The following is a 10,173-nucleotide window of genomic DNA, read 5'->3' on the forward strand; positions in this document are numbered from 1 at the left end:
TGTACTATGGTTATTGAGGCCCAGATATACCATCAATGCAATGTAAATAGAGTGAAAAATTAGAGGAAGTATTATTAACAAAAGATGGATCAGATTTAACAAGTTATAAATCAATAGATAATATTTTATGAAAGTAATGAGCTTTTTTTACCAACATAAACTGGGGACATTAGCAGACACACTAATTTATGGTCTCTGGTCTTTATCTAGAAGAAATAAGAGAGACTGATTTGAAACAAGAAAGGAAAGGAATCCCAAATTTGAAAGGAGACAATGAAGAAAGCCTGTTAGTGCAGATAGGAGCAAACACTTGGAATGCAGGTTTATGCTGCAGACACTGAAAACCTAGTGAGAGTCACACATTTCCTCCCCCACATTATCATTATTCAAATTTTTTAAAACATGTTATTCTTCTTGGAGTTTCTCAGAAATTTTTAGTTTAATTTATTTTTGATTAAAACATCTCACAGATGTACATAATTATACCGAGGCACTATGTGATAGCATTGATACGTATATACACCATGTGATGTACAATCAGAGTAAATATATTTATCTCCTCAAACACTCATTTCTTTATGGTAAAAACCTCCCAAGTACTTTATTCTTTTTTTAAAAATAAAACTTTTATTTAATGAGTACAAATTTCATACAAATTTCATAAGTATAACTTTAGGAATATAGTAATTCTTCCCCCCATACCCACCCTCCCACCCCCACTCCCACCCTACCTCCTCCTCCCTCTCCCATTCCCAGTCCCATTCCCCATTAAGATTCCTTTTTCAATTAAGTGTTAAAGTGATAATATTAAGTTTCAAATTGATCATATAGAGAGGATTAAATGTGAAAGGGATCATATAATTAGAGCAAGTGTCTGGTGATAACAATAGATAGAATTAAATAGGAGACAATGTTCCTACATGGGAAGCAGTCCACAAAGCAGACTCATGGAATAACAGTAGCTCCAAAGAGCACTCTGACCTCAGAATCTGCCCTTAAGGCATTTTGGTCTGGCTCAAAAGCACATGAGACCATTTCAGACACAGGAAGCCAAGACATGTGGCAAAAAATATCCTACATGAAAGATCTCTGTAAGACCCCACCGGAAAGAAGTAGCCATCAAAGAAGGATGTACTTTTCTCTGAAGGGAGGAGATAACTTCCACTTTGCTTATGGCCTTGCCTAAATATTGACAGAGACTGTAAACTCAAAAGGCTTCCATAGCATTGGCGGCTCATTTCAAGAGCTTCATCAGGTGATTGCTGACATCATACATAAGAGCGCTAATTGTTAAATTAACAGGAGTCATTGTTGATAGCGATATACAGAGTATACTAGCCTTATCCATAGTAATTACACTATCCAATAGAATATCAGAATTTCTTGATCCTATCCAGCCATAATTTAGAATGCATTGATTAACCCTTCTCTTCACTTACGTCTCATTTGCCTCCCAGCTTCTGGTAACCACCACTATACTTTTAACTTGTGAAATCACTCTTCTTAGACTCCATGTAAATGAGATCATGTGATGCTTATCTTCGTGTACTTGGCTTATTCCACTTACCATATGACCTTTAGATGCATCTGTGTTGTTGCAGATGGCAAGATCTCATTCCTTCTCATGACTGAATACTATCCCAATGTGTATATACCATATTTTCTGTATCCATGCAACAGTGGACACTTTGGTTGTTTCCATTGCTTGGCTACTGTGAATAGTGCTGCAGTGTAAATGGGAATGCAGATGTCTCTTTAACAGACTGGTTTCATTTCCCTTGGGGATTTCCCTTCCTTCCTTCTTCCTCCTCTCCCCTCCTTTCCTCTCCTTTCCTCTTCCTCTCCCTCTCCATCTGCTCTTCAGTGGTTCATCTCTTCAACTTCTTAACTAGTTGTTTCCTCAGGTACTTACATCTTGGACCTTTTATCTTCAAAGTCAGTACTTATCTTCTTGGTGATCTTATATCATTTCATGGCATTACAACTGTGGTAAAAATTTCCAAATATATAATCTTTTCCCTTGAACTTCAGGCTCATATTTCTTATTGTCTACATGGTATCTTCACAAATTTTTCATACTTTATATGTCTAAAGCCCAAATTCCAATCTTGCCCTTCATTCATTTTCCTATAGTCTTCCTCATCTCAGTAAATGACAATTCTGTCCTCTGCTCAAATCAAAAAATATGTAGCCGCCTTTGACTTCTTCTAATACCATGCATCTAATCTGTTAGAAAATCTTGTTGGCTCTACCTTCAGAATATACATATATCTATATCTATATCCATATATATCTATATCTATATCCCCAGTAGTGAAATTGCTGCATCATACAGTAGTTATATTTGGGGGGGTTCAGTTTTTGTTTCTATAATGGCTGTGGTAATTTACAGTGCCACCAACAGTATGCAAGGGTTCCTCTTTGTGCAAATCCTCAGCAACATTTATTAAATTGTTTTTTTTTTTTCGGCCATAGCCAATTTCAATGGAGTGAAGAGATAGCTTGTTTTTATTTGATTTTATGAAAGAGCAGAAGAATTGGGCACTTTCCCCCTTGTATCAGTTGACCATCTGTATGTCTTCCTTTGAGAAATGTCTGTCAAGCTGTACTGCTCATTTTCAAAATGGATTGTTCATATTTGTTTTCTTTTGAGTTGTCCGAGTTCGTTATGTACCCTGGATATTAACCCCTTGCCTTATGCACAGCTTGTCAACATTTTCTCCTGTTCTGTTGGTCATTTACTCACTCTTGATAGTTTCCTTTGCTGTGCAGAAACTGTTGACTTTAATGAAATCCCACTTGTCCACTTCTGGTTTTGTTTCTTGTGCTTTGGGGATTTAATTTAAAATATACTTGCCTATTACAATGTATGGAAGTGTTTCCTCCTTATTTTATGGAAGTAGTTTCAAAGATTCAGGGATTACCATTTTTGGTTTAAAGAGAGAGGTCTAATTTCATTATTTTACATGTGGATAGAAATTTCCTCAGGATCACTTATTGAAAAGACTGTCTTTCCCCATGCATGTTCTTAGCACCTTTGTCAAAGGCCAATTGGCTATAGATGCATGGTCCAAGGATCTGTTTTTATCTGTTTATAGCTAAAACAATCTTATACAACAAAAATAAAGCTGGCAGTGAACACAATACCAGATTTCAAAATAGCCTGGGACTGGCACAAAAACAGATGTGTAGAACAATGGAAAAGAACAGGAACTCCACAAATTAGCCCATGCATCTACAACCAACTTATCTTTGACAAAGGAGCTAAAATCAATCCCTGGAGAAAGCACAGTCTCTTCAACAAATGGTGCTGGGAAAACTGGATCTCCACATGCAGAAATATGAAACTAGATCCATACTTTACACCTTACACAAAAAATCACACAAAATGGATCAAAGACCTAAATATACAACCTGATACCATCAGATTATTAGAGAACATTGGGGCAACTCTGAAAGACAATTGTCATAGGCAAAGAGTTCTTGGAAAAGACCCCAGAAGCACAGGTAATCAAAACTGAAATGGACAAATGAGATTACACCAAGCTGACAAGCTTCTGTGCTACAAAACAAATACCTGATCAGCAAAGTGAAGAGGCAATCAACAGACTAGGAGAAAATATTTGCAAACTACATAACTGATGAAGGATTAATATCCAGAATTATGAGAATGTAAACTGGTACAGCCACTGTGGAAGACAATATGCAGATACCTTAGAAATCTGAAAATACATCTACCATATTACCCAGCCATCCCACTGCTGAGAATTTACTCAAAGGATCCAAAATCAGCATATGAAAGAGTTATCTGTACCCCATGTTCACTGCAGTTCAATTCACAGTAGCTAAGATATGGAATCAGGTCAGATGTCTGTTAACTGAAGACTGAATGAAGAAATTATGGTCTGTGTACACCATGGAATACTACATAGTGGTAAAAAATGAAATCCTGTCTTTTGCCACAAAAGGAATGCAAATGGAAAACATTATACTTACTGAAATAAGCCAGTCCCCCAAAGCAAAAGACAAATACCATATGTTCTCCCTGACCTGTGGTAACTAGTACAGTACCTAAAAGGTAATCTATAGAAGTGAAATTGACACTTTGTGATGCGATGACTTTGAACAGCCCCTTGTTGTGACTGTTGAGCAACATTTTTTTTCCTTCGTACTATTTTTTAAATATTTTATTTATTTATTTGAGAAGTAGAGTTACAGATAGTGAGAGAAAGAGACAGAGAGAAAGGTCTTCCTTCCATTGGTTCATTCCTCAGATGGCTGCAACGGCCAGAGCTGTGCCGATCTGAAGCCAGGAGCCAGGAGCTTCCTCCAGGTCTCCCACGCAGGTACAGGGGCCCAAGGACTTGGGCCATTTTCTACTGCTTCCCAAGGCCTTAGCAGAGAGCTATATTGGAAGAGGAGCAGCCAGAACTAGAATCGGTGCCCATATGGGATGCTGGCAAGGCAGGTGGAGGATTAACCTACTGTGCCATGGCGCCAGCACCTCCTTCATATTATTTTTTGAACTCTTTTCTTAGTGTAGGGTTAATCTTATGCATATAAAGTTAACCGAAAATAGATCTTAGTAAAAAATAAGATATGGGAATAGGAGAGAGAGGAGGAAGAAGGGTGAGAGGGAAGGAAGGATGGGAAGAATCATCATGTTCCTAAATTTGTAAATATGAAATACGTGAAGGTTGTATGCCTTAAATAAAAGGAATAATAATAACAGTAATAAAAAGAACTATTGATGTTCTTTGCCCATTTCTCAACTAGATTGGTTGTTTTTATTGTTGAGTTTTTGAAGTTACTGTCAGATAGGTGGTTTGCAAATATTTTTCTCATTCTGTTGGATGTCCCTTCATTCTATTGATCTTTTTGTTTTCTGTGCAAAAGTATCTGAGTTTGAAACAGTCCCACTAGTTAAGTTTTGCATTTGTTGCCTGTGCTTTGGGAGTCTTATCCTAGAAGTCAACTCCTACACTAATGTCTTGGAGTGTTATCCCTACATTTTCTTCAAGCAGCTTCATCATCTCAGTTCTTCAATTAAGGTCTCTGAACCATCTAGAGTTGATTTTTGTGTATGGTGAGAGGTATTGATATAATTTCATTCTTCTACATACACAGATCCAGTTTTGCCAGCATTATTTTTGAAGAGACTGTCCGTACTCCATTGTATGGTCTGAGCACTTTTGTTAAAAATCAGTTGGCTGTATGTATATGAATTAATTTCTGTAACTTTTCTTTTCCATTGGTCTATGTATCAGTTTATATGATAGCACCATGCTGATTTAATTACTGAAACTATGTAGTGTGTTTTCAAGTGAGGTATTATGATGCCTTCAGCTTGATTTTTCTTGTTCAGGATCACTTTGGTTATTCAGGGTCTTCTGTGATTCCATATGAATTTTGGGATTGGTTTTCCTAATTCTGTAAAGAATGTCATTGGTATTTTGACAGGGATTGCATTGAATCTGTAAATTGCATTAGGTACTACAGACTTTTTGATGATATTGATTCCTCCAATGCATGAGCAAGGGATATCTATCCATTTTTGTGTGTGTCCTTGATTTTTTCAACAGTATTACATAATTTTCATTGAAGAGATCTTTCACTTCTTTGGTTAAATTTATTCCTAAATGTTTGATTTTTCTATAGCTATTTTGAATGTGATTTTTCTTGATTTCTATTTCTGTGAATTCATCATTATTATTTTGTAAATCTGCAAATTTACTGAATTGCTTTATCAATTCTAACAGCTTTTTGGTGCAGTGTTTAGATTTTTCTATGTACAGCATCACGTCATCTGCACACATAGACAATTTAACTTCTTTTCCCATTTTGTTGCCCTTTTTCTTTCATCTTGGTAACTGCTCTTTCTAAAACATCCAGTACCATACCATATTGAATGGGAGTGGTGAAAGTGAACATCCTTGTCTTGTTCCAGATCTGAGAGGAAATACTTTCATCTTTTCCCTATTCAATATGACAATAACTATCAGTTAGTAATATCCAGCCCTTATAATTTTGAGGAATGTCCTTCATATACCTAATTTGTGGAGAGTTTCTATCATGAAGGCTTGTTGAATCTTATCTGTGCATCTATGGAAATGACTATATGGTTTTTGCTCTTCATGCTGTTATAAGATTTAAGATGTCCATTGATTTGCAAATATGAAACACCCTGGCATTTCTGGGATAAATCCAACCTGATCCTGATGTATGATCTTTTTTATGGAGTTTTGTATTCAATTTACTATTATCTGGTTGAGAATCTTTGTGTCTATGTTCATTAAAGATACAGGTCTATAGTTTTCTTTTTTTATTTGACGGTCGAGTTTACAGATGGTGAGAGAGAGACAGAGAGAGACAGAGACAGAGAGAGACAGAGACAGAGACAGAGAGAGACAGAGAGAAAGGTCTTCCTTCCATTGGTTCACTTTCCAGATGGCCACAATGGCTGGAGCTATGCCGATCTGAAGCCAGAAGCCAGGAGTTTCTTCCTGGTCTCCCAAGTGGGTGCAAGGGCCCAAGGACTTGGGCCTCTTCTACTACTATCCCAGGCCATAGCAGAGTGCTGGACTAGAAGAGGAGCAACCGGGACTAGAACCCGGTGCCCATATGGGATGCCGGCATCACAGGCCAAGGATTAACCGAGTGAGCCATGGCGCTGGTCCCTATAGTTTTCTTCTCATGACGTGCCTTTTGTTTTCCAGTACAATAATAGTGGGTGACTTTAACACCCCCCACTCTCATCAATGGACAAATTATCCAGACAAAAAATCAATAGATACATCAGAGTTGAAACATACAATTGAGCAAATGGACCTAACATATATTTACAGTACATTCCCCCAGCAACTACATAATAGACATTCTTCCCATCAGAACACGGAACATTTCCTAGGATAGATCATCTATTAGGACACAAATCAAGTCTCAGCAAATTTAAAAAGATCAACATCATATCATATGTATCTCCTCAAACCACAAAAGAATAAAACTAGAAATCAAGAACAAGAAGAATAATAGAACACTCATAAATACTTGGAAATTAAACAACATGCTACTGAGTCATCAATCGGTCATTAAAGAAATTAAAAAGGAATAAAAATCTTTCATGAAATAAATGAAAACACAACACAACATATCAAAGCCTGTGGGATACAGCAAATACAATATTAAAAGAGAAATGTATAGCCTGAAGTGCTTTCACTTTAAAAATAGAAATGTCTCAAATTAAAGATCAAATGATACTCTTGAAGACTTACAAAAACAAGAACAAAACAAACCCCAAATTAGGAGGAGGTAAGGAATAATAAGGAGCAGAGTAGAAATTAATGAAATTGAAACAAGAAATATATCTTCCGATTTTTTTCAGAAGATAAACAAAATAGACCTCTAGAGACGAAAAAGGAGACAGTACAGTCAACACCACTGCAATAAAAAGGATCATAGGAAGAATCTATGTTAATAAACTGGAAAACCTTGAAGAAATGGATAAATTCCAGGATTTGTATAACTTACAAAGATTAAATCAAGAAGATAGGAGCCCCTAACAAGCAATGAGTCTTCCAGCAAGGTAAAGTCCAGAAACTAATGGCTTTACTGCTAAATTCTATAAATCATTCAAAGAGGAAGTAACTGCAAAACTCTTCAAACTATTGGACAGGATGGAATTCTGCCAAACTCTTCTTATGAGGCCCAGAGTAATGTTTCTAAATCTCACTGAACTTCAATTGAAATAAATGTGGCAAACTTTCCAAGATTGACTAGATAGTGATTATGCATAAAGGTGACCATACAGTCATCCCACAGGAGCCCTCATGGGTACAAGAATTCCCAAAGACTCAATACATATAGTGTTTGTATTTAAATCATACATTTCATCCCAAGAACATTTATAATATGTGATGCAATGTAAACACTGTGTAAGTACTTACTACACTCAATTCTTTAGAGCTTAATAAGGAGAAAAAAATCTATACATCTTCAGTACAGACATATTTTTCCTTGAATACAGAAGGTCAACTACACGAATACCTACTGATTTGGATGCATCAAATGGGAAACTTTTATGATGTACTACATATGTTTTAGCATATTTAAGTTTATATACAGAGTTTAATGTATATAACACATATAGCTGTGAACAGGATAAAATTTGTAAAATTTGAAACAAATAAAAATTAGAAATCATGCTGAGTATCTGTTCTGAAATAATGAAATAAAGCTAGAAATCAATAACAAAAAATTTAGAAACTAGATAAATACATGTCTATTACATAAATTGCTGCTATTAAACCAATGGATCAAGGAAACAGTTAAAGAGGTTGCTTAAAAAATCTAGAAATGAATAAAAATGGAAATATGGCATATCACAACCTAGAGGATACAGCAAAAGCAGTATTAAGATGAAAGTTTATAGTAAAAAATGCTTGTTTGAAAGAATGAGGAGCATCTCAAGTAAGCAACAGTGCATTTCATGGAACTTAAAAAAAAAGAATAAATAAAATCCAAAAGTAGAAGAAAATAAATAACAAAACTTAGAGCACAAATGCCACAGATGCTAAAAAATCAGTTAAAGAACTGATTCTTTGAAAACATTAAGCAAAATAGATAAATCTTTAGCTTGATTATGAAAAAACAGGACTCAAATTCATAAAATCAGACATGAAAGTAGACAGTATGATTAACAACACAGAACTACACAAGACTTTTAGAGATTTTGATAAATAATATATAGCTACAAATAAGATAACCTAAAAGAAATGGACAAATTCTTGGACATATATGCCCTACCATGATTGAATCATGAGGAAGGAATAAAAATCGTGACGCAGCAGGTAAAGCCTCTGCCTGCAATGCCAGCATCCCACATAGGCATGTGTCTTGGCTGCTCCACTTATGATCCAACTTCCTGCTAATATCCTGGGAAAAGCAGCAGCAGATGGCCCAAGTGCTTGGGTCCCTGCCACCCACATGGGAGATGTGGAAGAAGCTCCTGGCTCCTGGCTTTAGTCTGGCCCACTTTGGCCATCTAGGGAATGAACCAGCAGGTGGATTCATTCAATCATATTCTCTCTCTCTCTCTCTCTCTCTCTGTATCTTTCCCTATTGCTCTTTCAAAAATTAAATTTTTGATAAAGAGATTGAATCATAAAGAAAAAGAAGACCCAAACAGAACAATGAACAGCAACAGTGGATCAGTAAAGAAAAGTAAGAAGAGGAGGCAGAAGAATGGGAGTGAGTGATGGAAGGTAGGTTGGGAAGTATCATTATGCTTTTAAAAGTGTGTAGTTACCCCAATTGAGGGAAAATAGATATCAGGGACTGGCTATAATGGTTGACAGTTGCATCCTTGCTGCAATAGACAGGATTTCCTTTTTTTTAAACCACTGTGTTGTACTCCACAGTACATATATAACATAACTTTATCCAGTCTTCAGTTTGTGGACATCTGAGTTGATTCCATATTTTAGCTATTGTGAATGGAGCTGCAATGAACATGGGGGTACAGATAACTCTTTCACATGCTGATTTCCTTTCATTTGTATAAATACCCAGGAGTGAGATGGCTGAATCATATAGAAGGTGTATATTCAGATTTCTGAGGTATCTCTACACTATCTTCCACAGCAGCTGCATCAGTTTGCATTCCCATGAACGGTGGCTTTGGGTACCTTTAACCCTACATCCTCACCAGCATTTGTTGTTTATTGATTTCTGTACGAGAGCCATTCTAATCGGGGTGAGGTGAAACCTCATTGTGGTTTTGATTTGCATTTCCCTGATGGCTAGTGATCCTGAGCATTTTTTCATGTGTCTGTTGGCCATTTGGATTTCCTCTCTAGAAAAATGCCTATTTGAGTCCTTTGCCCATTTCTTTACTGCATTGTTTGTTTTGCTGTTGAGTTTCTTGAGCTCTTTATAGGTTCTGGATATTAATCCTTTATCACTTGTATAATTTGCAAATATTTTTCCCATTCTGATGGTTGCCTCTTCACTTTGCTGAATGTTTCTTTTGTAGTCCCAAAGCTTCTTAGCTTGATGTAATAACATTTATCCATTTTAACTTTGACTGCCTGTGCTTCTGGGGTCTTTTCCAAGAATTCTTGCCTATGCCAGTGTCCTGCAGAGTTTCCTCAATGTTCTCTAGTAATTTGATGGCAT

The sequence above is a fragment of the Oryctolagus cuniculus genome, chromosome 13 (assembly GCF_051225735.1).
Source record: "Oryctolagus cuniculus isolate XC-2025 breed Fujian yellow rabbit chromosome 13, ASM5122573v1, whole genome shotgun sequence".
Classification (NCBI taxonomy): Eukaryota; Metazoa; Chordata; class Mammalia; order Lagomorpha; family Leporidae; genus Oryctolagus; species Oryctolagus cuniculus.